The following is a 20,252-nucleotide window of genomic DNA, read 5'->3' as shown; positions in this document are numbered from 1 at the left end:
TTCAATGACAGATATTATGATTAAGAATAATGTTGGGTTCGGATCCGTAACTTAATTAGTATCAAATGTGTAAGGGTTTCGGGAATTACTTTTACTTGCGGATGCTGTCACCGTAGGAATGGTAATTATTGTTGAGACTAATCAGCCGGCATCAACTTCAGCTCGGATTGCTGAAATGAAAACATACTTTTCGGGACAGAATGTATGTTTAATAGACTGGAGAGCGCTCGGTGCAATTACACGAAACATGGAATATAGTTTTCATACTCTTTTTTTCCTATTTATCATAAGTTGGATGTGCTAAACAATAAAATTTCTTTTGTCGTAAGGCGCGTAAAACTTTGTTCCTTCTGTAATTGGTACGGTAAATTTTAAAATAACTTTTTTTACTTGAAAGTAAAAATTATTTCATCTTTGTTAAAATTATGTAAGTTCGGATCGGACCCACATAGAAATACAGATGATATTAGAAGAGAAAGGCAATAAAAACATATTTTAAAAAATGAAGAAAATTCTAAGTGATATAAAAATTAAAAACTCTTAATTTAAAATTTACAAAAGATGTAGTTTACTGTTCATGCAAACTTTTTTTTTTTTTTTTTTGTGCAACTAAATTACCAATTTCTACGCTTTGAAATACCAATAAATAGAACTAAAGTGCCCTTAAAATTAAAAAAAAAAAACTGTTTGGAATTATGAATTTTTTAATTTCGTCATTCGTTCACTCTATTCTGTCATTAATAATGCTAAATTTCTTAGTTTCCGAGCATCATTCATGTATGCAAATTAAAAGGTTAACATTGGCATAACTGCGTTTATTGAAACTCATACGGATTTAAACGCAGGAGTTAAGTAAGGAATGGATTTTTATTTTTTAACAGATTATATTTTTATCTGATAAGTGTTACAATGATACGCTACAATGATTTTTTAAAAAAAGCATCAATTTCCGTTGGAAAAAAATATCTTGAAAATTAAAGACGTGTCGAACACAGTGTATTTTTTCATTTAGTGATGCGTTGTTACGTTTTATTTCCGTCAAATCATTGTTCGTTAAATAACAATAAGTATTTCAATATTTACTGCATTCCTTGATGATTTTTTTCTTTTTGAATAGTGACAAAAAATCGGCAAATGAGAAATCTATAAATGGATCACTTTACGATACATCCTATCACATAAAAAAATCGTGCAGTATTTCTCCGATTGAGCAACAAAAATAAATAAAATAACGATCTCTCTTTTCTTCTCACCTAAAAAGATTCAGAAGAAAACTTTGCAAAAAAAAAAAAATCTTCTAGCCGATAAGTCGCCAAATGCCGGCTACCCTAACTCTACTGTTTTCTTCATCTTTCTTCCTATCCTGAGCTTTCTCCAATCCTTGTCTCACGGCTGCTTCCCCCCTTCCAACCAGAAACATCGATTTCCGATTGGTGGTTCGGGACAGGACGGTGGGGGAGGGGATTATTTCACCCCTATTCGCATTTTCCTTTTCCTGGCAGTTTTCTACTACCCTATGGTATAAATATTTTCCCACGGGTTTTGGGGATTATACCTTCGAGGAAGGACGGTTGCAAGTATTTTATACCTTTCGCGAGCACAAAAAAAAAGTCGAGTAATAAAATATTTTTTCTCTTTATTTATAGATCACAGATAGTTTTTTATTCTATGTTCCCTTCCTTAGATACATATAAAGTGCAAGAAAATACTTCGAACTTTAGCTACATACACTCAAGGGAATGCAAAATGGCATAAACCAAATTAATTAGATTATTTATTGCTAAAGTACTGATTTACTATTTTTAATTCAAATCTACGTACATGATTTAATGTTTACAATTGTAACTAAAGTGTCCGCGCACCCCCTCTACTTCTGCGCATGATTCCATTTTTGACCTCCGGGGCTCAGTCGTAGAAGCATCGTCTTCTAAGCCGATGATCGTGGATTCGATTCCCGCCAGTCGAAAAGGTTGTATTCAAATAAACAACCTTTAATCAGCGAGGGGCCTCGTAATACTTTTGGGATTCCTGATTGGCCAGTCGACGCAAATGTGTAGGCTAGGTTTTCCCCCATCCAATGTATTGATCAAATTTCGTTCCTCGGGAGTTCTGGATTCACGTTTGAATGTTTTTAATTTCACCCCCTCCTCTTGTATAAAGTCTAGAAGACATGTCTTGTTTCGAAATGAAACAATAATCAGAGCGTGCAAACAAGATGTTCAGGAGATGGATGACGTTTTCACGTTTCTCTCTCACACACACACAATCCGCAGTCTTCAAATTTTTACATGGTCTCTAGCAGTGTAAAGGTTGTTTATATGCGCTCCGGGTGTTATTTCCTTCTCTTGTGTTGCAAATCTTTCCTGTGTGTATTCGGACTCTAGGCGCTTGTAGTCAGTCCTCTTTCTATGTAAAGTTCAGCTTCTGTATTACATAAAAATAATTAATAATAATAATAATTTTAAAAAATTCTTGAGAAACAAAACATCATCAACGTAAAAACTTTGGTCATTAAGAATTGTACGAGTTAAATGCGGAAAGAACTGACTGTGCCAAAACTACTGAACAAAAGTGGCGATTCGTGTAAAACACTGCTATTTTGACGTTTTTCTGAAACTAAGAAGAAATAAGCTGTTATACTTGAGCAGAAGATGACATTTAAAGTGAATTTACTAATCGAAGTTCATCTAAATTATTCTATCTGAGTCCCAAGCAAATACTTAGTAGATGTCACTACTGTGTGTCAAGACGACATGAAACTTACTTCTTGCCAAAATGAATAGTTAATAGCAAAACCAAATGACAACAATCATTCATATTTTTCCCGGTTTATTTAGATTCTTTCAATTTTCTTTAATTCCAAAAATATGTGTCTCGTTGTTCCCACTTACCCCGGGAACAGTGAGACAAAATTGCATTTTTGAGCAATCACGATTGCTTATTGTTCTCACTTGACTGTTTTTGACGTTCCTTTGATTTTTTCCACCGCCACCCTCCGCACCATCACCGTCGACGGGCTCCTCACGATGCTGCATTTCTAGCGAAAGCCGTCTCCAGGTTGCATCCATGTCCTACACACACGCGCACACATACACAACTACACACACACAAACACATACATGCACATACACCTACACACATACACAAACACATACACACATACAAACACATACACACACGCATACATACAGACACCCACAAAAACATACACACACACATACACACAACTACCCACACATTCATGCCTACACACAGACCCAAATTAATATGCCTACACAAACATACACATCCCCCCCCCACAGACACAAACACACATGCCTACACACACATTCATGCCTACGCACAGACACAAACTAATATGCCTACACAAACATACACATCCCCCCCCCACAGACACAAACACACATGCCTACACACGCATACACATAACCCGTACACACAAACACACACGTCTACATACACACACTCGTGATTGTGAAAAACATAATTTGAATTCAAGATGTCAAAATTCAAATTATTATTTTTTTGTTTCCCCACGTTTGTATGAATTTGTAGTTTTTCCTAGATCCACTTAAAAAATACCTATTACAGTGACAAATATTGTACCATTTGAAAGAATTTAATTTCTGTGTTTTTTAATAATAAAAAAAATGTATTTGAATTTTCGTGTCTCACTTACCCACTCTTCCTCTATAGCTTGAATTAACTTCAACTTATGCTGAATAATATCATTTTTTCGTGAACGTATACGACCAGTTCCATCGGTTAAAAAGGATGCTCCGATTATCAAAAATAAACAAGCACATTCGCCTCGAATTTAGAACAGAACAATAACTATATTAAGCACAATCTGAATTCCCAGCAAGGCACGTTTTAGGTTGCCGTTATCAACCATAAGTGATGGCGAAGACTGCGCGTGTAAACGCTATTTTGCACAATACACTAATCATGGAAAAAACCTCCGAGGAAAATATTTTTCTTCACTTGACAACAAACAGAGAAATAATAGAGATGTAGATGAGATAAAAAGCACGAACTCTAGTGTTTTATCTGGCCTTTTCGATAAACGTGCCAGAATAGAAACTGCGTTTAATCTTATGCCTATAGCTGTGAGCTGCTTGAAATTTTTCAACGCCGTTTCTGTGTATGATTTGTTTAAAATATTTCTGGATAATTAAAGCTTTTTATGTTCCTTTTTTTTATCCTCGTCTATTTCGTTAAAATAAATAAATAAATGAAAAAAATCCATAAGCACTGCTTAACAAATTGATTTTTTTCTGTTTCATGAAGTTCATAATGTATACCTACGCGTCATACATTATACAACTTCAAAAAAAAAATTATCAAACTTGATGAAAGATAATGATGTTTTTGATAGATAGTACGATAGTACAGGAAAAGAAATAAGACCCTTTTGGGACTGATACGACATTCACTCGAAACAGTGTGCTGTAAGCACTCACACACACGCCAACAGATACACACATATCTACACACACGTCTACACACACACACTCGTGATTGCGAAAAACATTATTTAAATTCAAGATGTCAAAAATTCATTTTCTTTTTTTTTTTTTTGAATTTTTATGCTTTTTTTTTAAATTTTCTATATTGCCGTGGAAAAGCGTAAAGAAGTTTTTTTTGTCATCTTTTTTTTACTTAAGATTTATTTTACAATCTTGATTTTCTGGCTTCCGCTAAAAATAAATCACGGGGGGGGGGACGTCAGATATTAACATTTTTCGTAACATTAACGTAAGATATCAACGCGTTTCTTCAAATACGTATAAACTCATTTCTACATATAATGCCCTTTAACTTCCCACTGCAGTATCAGTATATTTTTTTAATAATAAATGGCAGTGAAACAAAATTAAATTAACATTTATGATGTCCAGAGAGGGATTTTCTTTTCTTTTCTTTTTTTTTTTCCTTTTTTTTTTTTTTATTCGCTTGGGGGTTTTAGCCGAAGGCGGATCCAGTTTGAGGATTTGCAGTGTGTCATTTCCAGAAAGAAGGTCTTAAATGTCATTTTTGGGTATAAATACGGGGCACTGAGCGGATGTTTCAAAATCGTTGAAATCGATGTTTTCGATTGCTGTTCTCAAAACACAGCTGTAAATCCTCATTGGTCACTTAAAGGGAATATCATGACACCACCTCTCTGAATCCGCGTCTGGGTAATAAATCGTAAATCAAAAATGCATGCGCATGAGACGAAAAAGAAAAAAAAGACATCTCCATAAAAGATTTTAATCTTTTATCTTTACCAATAATAAAACTGAAAGTCTCTCTGCCTGTCAGGATCTCTCTCTGTCCGGATCTGTCTGTCTGTCAGGATCTCTATAACGCGCATAGCGCCTAGACCGTTCGGCCGATTTTCATGAAATTTGGCACAGAATTAGTTTGTAGCATGGGGGTGTGCACCTCGAAGCGATTTTTCGAAAATTCGATTTGGTTCTTTTTCTATTCCAATATTAAGAACAAAAATATCATAAGATGGACGAGTAAATTACGAAATTATTATAACGTGGAACCGTAACATGGGCACAAGTCAATTGGCGAGAAAATTCACCATACATTATTTGTAAACATACAGGCGAACCAAAAGGCCTTTTAATTTTTCTATCACGGGCAAAGCCATGCGGGTACCACTAGTAAAAGAATAAAATCAAATGCTGCACACATAGAAATATTAAAAAAAAAAAAAAATATTATGCTCGTTCAAAACCTTGTGATGAAAAGTTTAAAGGAATTATTAGTGATATTTTGAGCAAGTGCAAGTTATTGGGAAAAAATGCATTAACTTTCGTCTTAAATATTTTAGCCTCTGTAATTTGGTTTCAAATTTTTGTTTTTCATTTTAGAAATAATGATGCTATGCATCCACAAATGAAATAATTATAATCAAAGATAGTAAATCTTCCACGAAACAATGCAAATAAAATATGTAAACACTTTTCTTTTCATGCGTCTTTGTTTCTCAAATTTCAATGCCTACTGTTTGCTTATCAATATCTTTTGTAGAGGAAAGAAAAGATATTATTTTTTACTATATGCTTTAAAGAACAGCAATCGGAACTAATGTGAAAACTGCAAATAGAGAAAATTAAATACTTTCTTTTTCAAGTAAAAGAAACATGTTTTTAAACATTGTTGGGTTTAAAAAAAACTATGAAGCCATTTTTAAGTATTTATTTGCATTTCAAAATAAACAATAAAAAATACTTTTTTTTTTGTTATAAATTCACAAAAACTTGTTTAGTGTTTAAACATCTATTGCTTCAAATGTATCCACTTTTGTTATTATTGATTGCTTTTCACGAGAAAACAATAATGTGTGTGGTTTTAGGAAAAATTACACAAGACAGAAGAAAAAAAGTGATAATGATTTTTACTTTTAAATTTAAGTGAAACGAACTTTTTGTCAGTATTCAGAGCAAAACGGAATAATTAGTGTATAAGGATGTTGCTTCATAATTATTGCAAGTGCAAGCTTTATTATTGGGAGATCGCCAGGGAATAATTGATATTAATTTTACTTAACTTTTAAGACAGTAGCAATGTAAATACGTTAATTTGTTCCGGAAAAGTTGAAGTTGTTCAGATTCCATGAAAAATGTTATAGTTGACTAACATTTTAGTAAAAATTAGTTTTTTTTCCCTTTGCTTTTTTATTTTTGAGACATCCGACGAATACAACGCGAGTTGTCGGATATGTTTTCATCTCATACCATTGGAAAAGACGTTTCTTGTGCGCCCGTAGCACGGTCCTGTTATTATCATTGCTATTTGTACAATACATATGTTACATAATGTTTGAATGAAAACATATGTTACATGATGTTTTCATTATTTCACCCTAAGATTATCGTTTTAGCTATCATTTTAAAGTATTGTTTATATTGTCATGGTCAACTTAATGCTCTACAGTACAACATAGGTTCAATTTTCTCATTGATTGTTGATTGATGTCCTTGTATGCACTTGCATATATAATGAGATTGTTTAGTTTTCTAATGCATTACACTTTTAGACTATTATTTCTTAAGCATTTTACTTTCATCTCTTCTCTCACAATTAAACGAAACATTATGAAGAAAAATCTTGAAAATTTTATAAAATCGATTCTAATGACAGACAAGCCTTAACCGGATCTGCTTTACACCTTTTCATAACTGTCTTGTCAAAGTGATCTTTTGTTTATTTATGGAAAGCGAGAGCTAGGTAGCTAAAATCGGTTTCTACATTCTCTTCACCATCATAAAATTGATGATGTAGATCAACCCCCCCCCTCCTACTTTTTCCTGGACGTTAATTCCATTGTGCTCATTACAATAATTAGCAATTTTCAGCCCTAAAGAGATTAATGTCATAAAAAGTCACTTTTTAAGCATAATTCAAAAAAGATAAAAGAAAAAAAAAAAAAAACAATTTAAAAACAAAAATTTTCCCTTTCCAACAACGTACAACAAATTATTTTTCTGATGATCTCCTTTATCATTTCGGTTATAGAGAATTATATTTTCGATTCTATACATATAATCTGAGCTGCCAACTTTTGAAAATCCAAAAGCGTAGCAGCATTTTGCAGTTGGGGGGGGGGGGGGGAGAGGGCTGATGTCGCAGATTTAACCCCGGTGACGAATTGTCAACAATATAAAGAACAAAAAGAATGATACATAACAAATTTCAAATATGATAGAGAAAATATTAATACGGAATTTAAAAAAAATATATTCTTCACGGAATTTTTGGCAGTTTTTCCGCTTTTTTTACCGAAGATTCAATGCAACTTTCGAAGAACAGTGCTTGTTGCTCAGAGACCACTAGCACAAGTGCAGAAGTTTGATTTTCTGAACTTACCGGTACCAGAAAATATTAATTTTTGGACCCGCTTTCGTAGCGTCGTAGTTTATAGCTGTAATTCGTAGAAACTACGATTTTTTTCGTAGCAGTTGGCAACTCTGCGTATAATAAGTTTAGATATTTGTCTGTTTGTGGGTGGTGTTTCCTGAAAAAAGGTTAGGCCTAGTAAATGCATTAATAAATTCAATTTCCTTACTTGCTTCAAACCAATGTAACATAAAACCGTTCATTAATATGCAGTAGCGCCGGTTCATAGCAAAGGAACCAAATTAAAATTTCGTTATAGTCGTAATTTCGTTACAAGAAGTTAAATAATACAAAGTAAAGCGTAAAGTAGAATTGAAGCTATTACGTTTTAACCATAAATTCGTTATATACGTCTTCACTATGAACGGGCATGACCAAGGCCCGATTTAGATATCAGTGGACTCTAGACTAAATATATATATATATATATATATATATATATATATATATATATATATATATATATATATATATATATATATATATATATATATATATATATATATATATATATATATATATATATATATATATATATATATATATATATATATATATATATATATATATATATATATATATATATATATTTTGGTGGGATGGGGCTGCATCCAAACTTTACAATTGAATCCACAGACTAAAGTAGTTTTTGCCATTTTTAGGGCCCCTCCATAGCGGAGGCTCTAGGCCACGGCCTAGTAGGCGTATTCAAAAGTCAGGTCTTGGGTAAGATTGCAGTAGAGCATCAACAACTTGAATACAATTGGTAATTATCTCTAAAGCATCTTGTTTAAATAAAAAAGGTTTTTTTTTGGGGGGGGGGGGGGGAATAATACAGAGTACCGAAACTTTTCTCTGTATATAACAGTTTTGTAATACCGCTTTTTATGAGTTGTCAAAATTTATTGATAGAACTTTTATTTTATTCTTTTATTTCAAGTGCAATTATTCTTTATCGTCCTCACAGAAAAAAAGCTCCATGTAAAAGAGGAAAAATTTCCATTCTTAAACGATTCTTTTTTTATAATTTTTCCCTCCATCGGCTGCCTTAAAGTATTCCATCCAGAGAGTTGTTCATTTAACAGGAGAATTGATAACTGTTGAGCGTAACAGCGACACGGCACGAATTCCCAGCGGGATTCTTTGTTAGGTAAAGTCTCTCTCTCCATCCAATAGAACATCGATCACGCTTTGGCTACTACGAATTCGCGTGGACAACACACTTTACCGACTTCCCTTTTAGCATACTTTTTGCAAGCTCTTTCCTTTTTAAGAGAGCTTCGTGCGCAACTGGAGGAAAGTCATTTATTATTTTTTTTAATTTTTTTATTTCATTTATTTATTTTTTATTTTTTGTCTTAAATGAGTAAATCAATACAAATATGCAGAAACTACTAATACTAAAATATTGATATTTTTCATGATTGATTAAATTTATCAAACTTGCAAATCAATAATGAAAATTACTTTACGCAATACATGTTGCAAAATGACATTACAATATGGTTTAATAACTTAAAATTGCTTTTGTATCTCAATAAACCCCAACTGAGCTGGGTTTGAAAGCGTTCAGAACAAATTTTTATTGTTATTATAATTGTTCATTTATTTTCTTACTTGACTGTAAAGTAGAGGAGAATTCTTGGTTACTTAAGGTCAATTGGAGGTTATTTCTCAGAAACTTACTCGGTAGGAATGAGCGCTAAGAAAATGAGATGCGCCCTCCTGGAATTTTGTAAACATTATTTTGATCAGAAAAAAAACTTCGAAACATGTTTAAAAGCATTGATAAAAAATAAAGTAAAATAAATTATTAGTTTAATAAATGGAATTGTTGTATTGGCTAGTTAATAATTTTCGTTGAACTTCCGGATAAGGAATTAAAAACAAACCTTTTTTTATTTTTCTTTCCACAATGGGAAAAGATTTCTGGATGTTCCTTATGTTTAGCAATCAATTGATTTGTCTGCAGAGGCATTAGTTGGCGCATCAATCGGATCTAAGTCTTTGTTCCTCGTTTATCCTTTCACGTATACCCATTTACACACAAAACTAAATAAATAACAATCTTTTTCTTTTTCTTCTTTCAAATTTCCTTTTCTAATCAGGAGTGGCATAAAAGCATTTATTTAGAATCAGTTTTAATAGGCTTTCTCAGAAAAAAAAACTTTTAGAAAAATATTGTCTTAGTTTCAATATCTTAATTCCAAAGGTACACAAGGTCTGGCATAACAAAAATGTAGATCAAAAGGAACTTTTTGCTCAAGAATAGAACACTTATATAGGCGATTTTTAAGACGCTGATCTGCCAAGGCATATAAAGAGCATAAAGCGACAGTGGGGGAGTCAAATATAACACATATTTCATGCAAATATCTTCAAATTAAACAAGTAATCTTACAGAAGCTCTGAACTTTTTAGTAAACTTTCTGCAGAATTCTTTGAATCAGAAGTTAAGCCGCCAATGAGACTTATTCGGCTCGAAAATTCGACACTTCCTCACGAAAACATTATGTGATGCTTGAACAAAATCGCTAATTTGTAATTTTACGCAATATTATAATGTTTGTGGGAACAATTGACTCCTAGGAAGAAAAACCAAATCTGCAAAATTACTGCGTTATTTTACGATTGGTCGTCTTTGACTGCCTCCGCCCCTGTTTAGACAGATAGTTCGAGGATCAACTATATGCTGGTTTCTCAGGCACAAATTTTCATGTAGCTCATGGTCAACATTTTTGTGCAACTAATGGTTCATAAAGACTTCTGATAAAGACGTTCTTTTAACCACTATATATGCTTGAAAACTCTGCCATTATTTATACTTCCTAAAAAGGTTAACATTATGTGAAAGCAAATAACCCAAATAGTGAGAATCTTGTATTGTGCATCAGACTTTTTGCTTTTTTATTTCTGATCAGCGAATGAATTATCTCTATAGGCCACTAATATCATTTAATTACTTCGTAATAACGGGAATAATTTCAGAACCATGGAAATTCAACTAAATAATCTAACAACAGTGACACATTCAACCTCATTCAACCAGCTATTCGACTCAGCTCCCAGCTTACGGTTTCCGCCATTTCTGATCAAGCGAAAGAACTCTCCTGTTATGTAACCACTACTATCATTTTGTTACTTCGTGAAAACGGGAATTAATGAAACATGCTCAAGACTCTAGTCATACTTTTAGCCACTATATTTTTTAACCACTACCATCATTAAACTTCAAAAAATGGGAATATTTACTGTAAAAACAAATTACACTAACAATTAGAATCCTTTATGGCGTATTAGACTGTTTACATTTTCGTTTCAGATCAACCTAACTTACAGCCCTTATTATTATTGTTTTTTACTTTGCAATAACGGGAGTACAGTGCTGGCAAAATTATTAGACTAAAGAGTTTTTTTTTTCGTTTGTTTGTTTGTTTTTTGTACACTATTTGTACTAAAATACTATTGCAGGTGGCAGCACTGTCTGCTTTGTTTATGTTCTTTGTTCATCTACCTACCAGAAACATAACCTCAATCAGCTTAAACAGTTCACTAAATCTTTTTATTAGTATGTTCTATTATATTTAAAGTTAGTTTTAGGTAACTAGTGGGTATGTGTATGTGAGTATATATAATAGTGAGTATAAACAATTTTTTACCTCCTTTTTTAAAAAGTGTTCAGAAATGGTGTAAACCTTGTGAAAAGTATGCCAAAAAGACTTAAAATGCTCATCAAGAACAAGGGAATGCATACTAAATATTAGATAATTAATTCACTGTTCGTTAATGTGTCTATAGTTATGTAATCAATAAAGTCTTTGCTTTTAAAACAGTCTTAGTCTAATAATTTGGCCAGCACTGTGATTTGTGAACCATGCAAACAATTAAGCAAACAACATGCTCAACCCCTTTAACAGGCATTCGACTCTATTCCCAGCTTCCGACTTCCACCATTTCTGATCAAGCGAACGAACTCCCCTGTAACCACTACTATCATTTTGTTACCTCGTGAAAACGGGAGCAATTAATGAAACATGCTCTGCTACATAAGCGTCGTAAACGGTGACCCCTTCTTCAAACCCCCGCAGACCGAAAGGGGAAAAAAATAAATCGGTAAAATAAAGAACACCGCACGGGGTGGAATCGTATTCATTAGGGAGGCTCCTCATGTAGGTGAGTCTTTCATTATAACGTCACCCAGTTGGCCTATCAAGCGTGGGGGGACTATCTGCGGGATTCTACTGTTCTGGAATGACGCTCTGGGGAGGGAATAATTTACTCTACAATTGTATCTCCATTTCTCTCTTCCATAAAATAACGCTGACCACATTTTAAAATAATATTATCGTGGAAGACTCATTTTTCACAGTGCCATGGGGTCAATTTAATTCTTTTGATTCCTTTTATAGGAAAGCAATAAAGTTACACAAACGTTTTTATGATTTTACGTAACAAAACTAGTAGTTTGAATAAATGCCGTGCACACATTTACATTTTTAATTAGGAAATATGATGATTAATTCTTATTCTGCCATCTACATGAACATATAATATACAACGATAGCTATGGTTATAAATTTTATAGAGCACAACTTATAAAAGCAAGAATTAGTAGCAGAAACGTGTTGTAGCAAAAATTGCGACACGTGTTTCTAAGTTACATGGTATCCTTTTCAAAGAGCAATGGGAATAAAAGAGGCACTTCACTTGCTTTGCCAGCAACTCTAAGATAAATATTAAAGATTTATTGCACCTCGAAATTTGTGTCAGCATTTTTTTTTCTTTTCATTTATCATGATGCGTTGCTTTTCTTAAAATTTACAGTAACTAGTTGCTCAAAGTCTCTTAACGAAATGCAACATAGTTTTGTACAAACTGATTCAAGAAAGAATATTTTATCAGCAAAGTAGAAAAGCACGCTAAGTTTAAAATTTCTTGCTCGTTAGGTCTTTGATTGGTGATGACAGGACCCTAAAGTCAATTTCATAGAGTAATTATTTGCTGTTGAGAACTTAAGGCAAAGCTGACTTCCTAGATGATTCTTAAAAAAAAAAAAAAAAAAAAGACTGTCCATTTGAGTGTTGAGAAAGGGACGACACATAAAACTATGTTAGCCACATCGAGGAAGGTTAAATTAACAACTAATGACGAAACCACTAGACTAGAAAACGCACTGAAATACTAGACTTAGCTAGTCACTAAATAACTAGACCCGAGTGGTCACGAAACCACTATAGAGTAGAGTAGTCAAATCACCAGTATGATCTGGTTACTGAACCTCTGTATCTCCCTGGTTATGAAAGAAACGTCTGAAATGACAGAATTCAAACACAGAGCCTGGTTAGCATTTGCTGTTGGACAATAAAATTTGCTTTTTAACTTGCTTGGTTTGATTGGAAATCTCAGAAAAATATCAGTTGAATCAAAAGTTTTTTTAATCAATTTTTCCACGCTGTATCTGTTGTAATTACTCTATATAACCTTGAAATAGTCTGAAACACTATTCGTGAAAACCCCTTTCTTGGCTAAAAGCGGGATCTCCAGTTTGTGGGATCCTGCGTGACACGGAAACCAGGCTCGGCACGTGATCGCCGGAAGTGCTGACTGCCGCTCGTACCCGTATGACCGAAAATGGTGGCTAATGAAGCGGGAGGAAGTTGAGGGTGTCCCCTCTCTGTTCAAACTAAAATCCTGTTTGGGTCACAAAATAGAGCTAATTCCATTGATGTAATTCAGGTAACATTAAATTATGGTCTCGTAACCTGATAATTTTGCACAGGGTTATTGTAGATCTATCTGTAATGTGCCTACTCTACAAGGTCCAGTAAAAAAATACTATGATGTATTATCAGCTAAACATCGGTTTAATATCAGTCATTTAAGATGAAATGACAAGTAAAGTTTTTTATGGAATTTAACAGGAAAAGGTGATTCATGTTTTTGAAGTGAAGTTTTAGTGGTCAATCCTACCCCAAATATGCAACAACTTTAGTCTATTAAAAATTTTGCATTTGTAGTAGTTTCATCCGGATGTCAAATAAAACTTCAAATTGTCTATATCGCCCTTACTAAAAATAAAGCATAGTTATCATTAATTTCAGCTCTTCATCAGAAAAGTGATCTTATTTTGTCTCCATAAACATTCTTAGTTATTAGTTTGGAAGACGTTCCTCACAAAATATCATCAACCTAATTATATGTGCCCGAGCTTTATAAAGCACTCAGAGGATAAAAATCGATACCAAACATACGTCTTTATAACTCGCACTGCAATTGAACAAGATTCGCAATACATAATGAAATCACGAGGAAATAATTACCTAAAATTTTAAGTAGATTAACGGGTAGGGCAGTGTGACAAGCATATGTGGACTGAATTCACTTCCATTCAAAGCACTCTGCTCTTAGCTGACGTAATCCACTGGCGCATTCCACCAAATCAGCCAATCACTTAGGTGATAAAGAAAAAAAAAGTAACTTTTAAAATCTCTCTTTTTTTCATTAACGAAGCTGAAAAATATTACCAATCATTTCTTCAGTATGTAAAATAAGCTTCACATACCAGCGACACTCAACTAAGCAAAAATAATAAAATTAAAAAAAAAAAAAAATTCACTGCACAAGTGCATTTTCTTTTGAGAAATTTTTAAAGTTTTCAACATATTTTCCTCTTTTATTCTTTTCCAAAAGTGGGCCCTTCTAAGCTCCAGCAGCTTAATGTTGTTCCGTTCCGACACACAACTTTCTTTCCATCCTTCCCTTCCCGTCTTTTAAACGCATTAAAAATATTCTACCATTCCCTCTTTATGACAAAATCGAACTCTGGATGCAAGCTTCCCATGTTCTGTTTCCCTTTAGCGGGGCAATTGAAACGTAAATGGCATTAGGAAAATATGCCGTTTGTTGTGAACCTGTTATGAGGGTGGGTTTTCATTTATTTATTTTTTTCCGCCTTTAAAGCCGTATTCAAAGCTTTTCATCTTGAAAGGTTTTAAGAAAATTTATGTAATTTTTGCTTTTTTCGAGTATTTGTATTTCTTCTTCTTTCTTCGTCAAACTTAGTTTCTGGCGAATACTTAAGAAATGGTATGTCCACGAGTTTAAATATTTGCTTTTGTCGAGTCCGGGTTTCGAGTGGGTATGGATTTCTTTTCCTTCATTTATTTATTCCCTCTGACTGGAGGAAAACTTTCTGTGAACCAGGTTAAATGCTCTGAATAAAGATGGTATTTAGTCTTTATGTCTCAGATCGTTTTCTAATGTTAGCTGCAGTGACTCGTGTTGAAAATAAAATTTTAATATTTTACTGGGAATGTTTCTTTGTATACTTCCTTTCCAAACATTAGTTTAACTTTTTTGTTGACAAAGTTAAAGTTTTTCAAGGATAAATATAAACAGCAATATTTATTTCACATTTTCCGACAAATTTGAACTGAAACAAAAGATTTCAGTTTAACTGCTTTTGGCTCTTTGCATACGTCTTTAAAATTCTTGTAGCTTTCACAAATCGCTTTAATGACTAAAACTCAATGCTCTAACAAAGTAGTAATACTGTAAAAAATGCAAATATGGTACATGGACACCCTCTTTTGTTTTTGATTTGAAGTTACTTTCAATTTTAAAAAAAATCTAGATTTTTGCTTTTTATTAAAAACTATAATAAGTATCCTAAATGTACGAGATGACGAAACAAGGATTAATATCAATGATTTCATTTCAAAAACGGCAATTTTTAAAAGCTTCAAAAAAAAAAAAAATCCAGAAAAAATAGGGTGTAAAAATGGGCAATTGGGCAATCTTTAAAAAAGACACGAAAAATAATTTACATCGAGGTTACATCGCATCCTTAAATCTTTACTAATAATAAAGCTGAAAGTCTCTCTGTCTGAATCTCCGTCCGTCCGGATATCTGTGACGCGCATAGCGCCTAGACCGTTCGGCCGATTTTCATGAAATTTGGCAACGTTAGTTTGTAGTATGAGGGTGTGCACCTCGAAGTGATTTTTCGAAAATTCGATTTTGTTCTTTTTCTATTCCAATTTTTAAGAACATTCTCCCGAGCGAAATTATCATAAGATGGACGAGTAAATTATCAAGTTATCATAGCGTGGAATCGTAACAATTGGCGAGAAATTCACCATACATTATTTGTAAATATACAGGCGAACCCAAAGACCTTTTAATTTTCTACTACGGGCAAAGCCGGGCGGGTACCACTAGTTAAGAATAAAACTTAAATTCTAGATTTTTGTCTTTTATTAAAAACTATAAAAAGTTTCCTAAATGCAACAAGGCGAAACAATTATTAATATCAATGATTTCAGTGCAAAAACGACAATTTTTAAAAAGCTTCAGAAAAAATGGGGTGTAAATATGGGCACTCTTCAAAAAAGTCACCAAAAATAGTTTACATCGATGTTACATCGAGGTTACATCATATCCTTATATTAAGAATAAAACTTGAGGCCCAGAATGACGCATCGTGGAACAACATAGACATCGTCTCTGCAGTTGTTCCCCTCAGATAAATATACATAATCCCATAAATTCTCATGGAAACCTAGCAGAAGCAACACTTCATACCGTGTGATTTACTCCGATTTGCTAAATCACAGGTTGCCAAATCCTGGTTTAAAAGTGCCCTCGCGTGTGTGTACCTCCATGTGAATAAAGCCTCATCTCCTGCTCCTCCTCCCTCTACACTCCAACAAGATGATTACAGGTTACCGAAAAAAAGGTGTACATATAGTGATAGACCAGGGGATGGGAAGGGATGGGACAATTTAGCACGTTTAGCATCCAAATCATTGGGTCTTTAAGCCTCACTATCATTACCCTATCGTCGTTTTTGGAATGCATCTCAATTGCTATAGCTTTTTTTTTTTTAAGTCTAGAACATTAGCGTTGTTTCTAGACTGATTTTTTATAGGAGGGTAAATTATTTTAAGGTATTTTTTTAGTATCTAAGCATGTGCTATTAATCTCGCCCTCAATGAAATTACGTGAGATTTTAGTGATCATGATTTCGTCATTAGTTTTATATATTTTCAGCTTTGCGTGATTTATTTGGCAACGGGCTTTTTTTTTTTCTTTTATTTCATAGACGATTGCTATGTTGATAATTTCAGTTCGAAAAATTTTCCTGTTATTTTTCGTGAGATTATGCGAAATATTAATTTGTTATTATTTTATATTTTCATGCTTAAACACATATTTGAGCAAAAGAAAATTTGATAAACTTCTTTAAATGACATTGCGCAATTTATAATGAAGAAACTAACTTAGACATAGATTGACTTGAGTCATTGATAGCTCTTCCTCTACTGTATTTATAGCTGTGCCTTAATTCCTGATTTAAAAATGGTATAAGGGGAGTTTATTTTATTGTTTTCTTAAACTTTTTTAATTTTCTCTCCTTTTTATTTTTCTATTTTTGCTTGTTTGTTTTTTCTTTCAGTTTCTCTTCTTTTTTTTTCTTTCTTTCTTTTAGTTTTTTAATTCCCCATCCTCACATTTTTTAAATGAACGATTAAAACTAACAATTAAACAATTTAAAGTACAAAGAAGTTGAGAAAAGTTAAAATGACTGCTCGGATTTTCATCCGGATTGCTTATTGTTTTCATTATCAGGCTTCCCATTCACTACTTTTATTCGCTGTGTGAGTGCGAGATATCAAGTTACATGATCCATTGCTTCTTAGCACTCGTGACAAATGAAATTCATGAAAGTTAAATTATTAACAGAAAAATTGTTTGTCAAAAAATATTATCACCAGTTTTTTTTTTTTTTCTTATGTAAAAAATTCGTTTTCATTGCTTTGTTGTACTTTCATTTTCTTATATCTTTTACAATCTTTTCTTTTTTTTTACTTTGTTCTTTTTCTATGTTTTTTCCTTCCTTTTTTTTCCTCTTTCCATTTCTTTCCGGTTTCCCCCCCCCCCCCTTCCTTTCTTTCCTTTAGTTTTTCTTTTTCCTTCCTCATTTTTTTCTGAAATGAACGAATAAAACAGGGACTAGTATTTAATAATTTAAAATCTAAAGAAGTTCAGAAAAGTTAAAATTACTGCTCAGTACAAATGCTCTATTTCTTTTATTTGAATAAATTCTTGAAACACTGGTGCAAAAGAAGAAAAAAATCTTTTTTTGAAAAACGAGTTGGACCACAGAAATCTATCACATTTAAACTTCCAATTTCGTTTTGTCACATCCATCCATTCAGTGAAAGCAGAGCAATTAAATCATGCAAGACGTTCCGCTTAAGAGCAAGAGATAAATCCGCCCTACTCTCTTTTCTAATGATCTTCTTTGCCGCCAGATAGTCCGATTCACATATCCCGAATCAGGCCCTAATGCAACCATGTCGGACACTGAAAGCATCTGCCCGGGTCGTGGGGCATTCCCACAAACTTTAAAACCGGGATGGGGCATTAAACGTGTTTTTGATGAAGTTAATTCGGGAAAAGTTCCCGTTAATGGTTCGATTACAGTAATGAGGAATTCTTTCAATTTGCTTAAATGAACTGAGGGAAGAGATTCAAATAGATTTCATTGGGAAGGAGTGCTCTAAGCGGCAGCGTATTCATCGCAGAAGAAAATCTTAATACAAAGCCCAGCATCTTTCAAACTCGGATGAAACATTCTTAGGCATGATCAAATATAACTCGAGTGGATGATATATTACGGAGCATTATGCATTTTTCTTCTTAGGAGAAAATAAATTAATGGCATGAGATGCTGAAGATTTTGTATCCATGTTCGAACTGAGCTTCTGGGAGAACATTGTTTGATTTTGCATTTACAGGTTCCGAATTTTACATCTAAGTTCAACTTAAGTCCCTATCATAAACAATCGAAGTTCAATTTAAATTCACATGAGAAAACGGGTTATTCGTATATTTATGACATTCAAAGCTCATGCTCGATTTTATCTTTAACAAAAAGAAAGAAAGAAAGAAAAGGAAAAGAAACGACAAGAAAAGAAGGATAAAAGGGAAGAAAAAGAAAAGTAAGAAAAAGAAAAATAGAAGAAATAAAGTAAAAGAAATAAAAGAAATAGAGTAAAAGAAATAAAAGGAAAGGGAAAAGAAATAAAGTAAAAAAAAAAAACAAAAAGAAAGGAAAAGTTACAAAAAAGTTTTATCTGTGACTCCATATTTGATGGGCCAATATCATCTAAATGCATGAGAAGGAAAACGTTTAGACTTGAATTTGAGTTTTTTTAACCTGCTTATCTGCATATGATAAAGCAAATAATATACCACATGTTACACATGCATTATGCGACTGCTAATACAACGTAATGTTAAACGGCAAAACTTTTGAATGAGTGTATTTTCATTGAAACTTACTAGTTGCATTGAGAGCGAAATAAAAGAAAACCCCAATGGTTTCTCCGCCTTTAAAAATAGGATGCGCTTAATACGAAACTCGAATATTGTGAGTTAAATCTAACAGCCTCATCACAGACTTTAGTTATTAGTCCCCCCCCCCCAGTGAGTTTGAGTCAAACCACTAGATAAGCACAATACTTTTTACCATACCGGTATTGAAATAAAAAAGGGCATTTTTTTTTTAAAGAGAGAAATCCAATTTTGTCTAGATTATATGGATTCCGTAATAATTCATACAAATACAATATATTATAGTATGTATTCATTGTTCACACATAAATTAACAATTTTTGATGCATTGGCGGCTCGGAAGGAGAGGGAAGGAGAGAACTCAGTTACAAAAGTAAGGGGGCCCTCAATTTGTTTAAGTTCAAAATTAATGATTGGTCGAAAAGTGATAAGTGTCGATCAATTCACTTGTATAAAAAAAAAAAGAATTAACTAATAAGTGCCCGATCTATATATTTCTCATGTTACGATTTCATAAAGTTTAAAATGGAACTTTGAACTGAAAGGAGGGGTCATCCGTCATGATTTTCGAGACTGCACCCCGAATGTTTTTAGAGAGGGTAATTCGATCAATAATAAAGTTACAATACAATAATTAAGTCCGATTTTCCTGGGAAAAAAAAGAAAAGTCTGTAGAAGAAAACTGTAGGGGCACCATCCAGCTACTCCCTCCCCCATCCCGAAATCAACTTGACCCCTTCCTCTCCCCATCATTATTTGGTGCCCTGGACAGCAGTGTTTTGATGCTGAATCATTAGTTCGTTACTTTATGATAAAATCCGTCAGTGATCACAAAAGCCTGATGGATATTGTCTTTGAAAAAACAAATTATGTGCATTTTTTTCTGTTCAATCAGTCTCCTCCAATCCGTGGAAGCACAAACCACCGTCATTAAAGAGAAGACTTAAATTTTTAATGAAAGAAGAGGAAAAAAAAGCACTAAAATTTTTAGT

The sequence above is a fragment of the Uloborus diversus genome, chromosome 5 (genome assembly GCF_026930045.1).
Source record: "Uloborus diversus isolate 005 chromosome 5, Udiv.v.3.1, whole genome shotgun sequence".
Lineage (NCBI taxonomy): Eukaryota > Metazoa > Arthropoda > Arachnida > Araneae > Uloboridae > Uloborus > Uloborus diversus.
Note: the sequence above shows the minus strand (reverse complement) of the source record.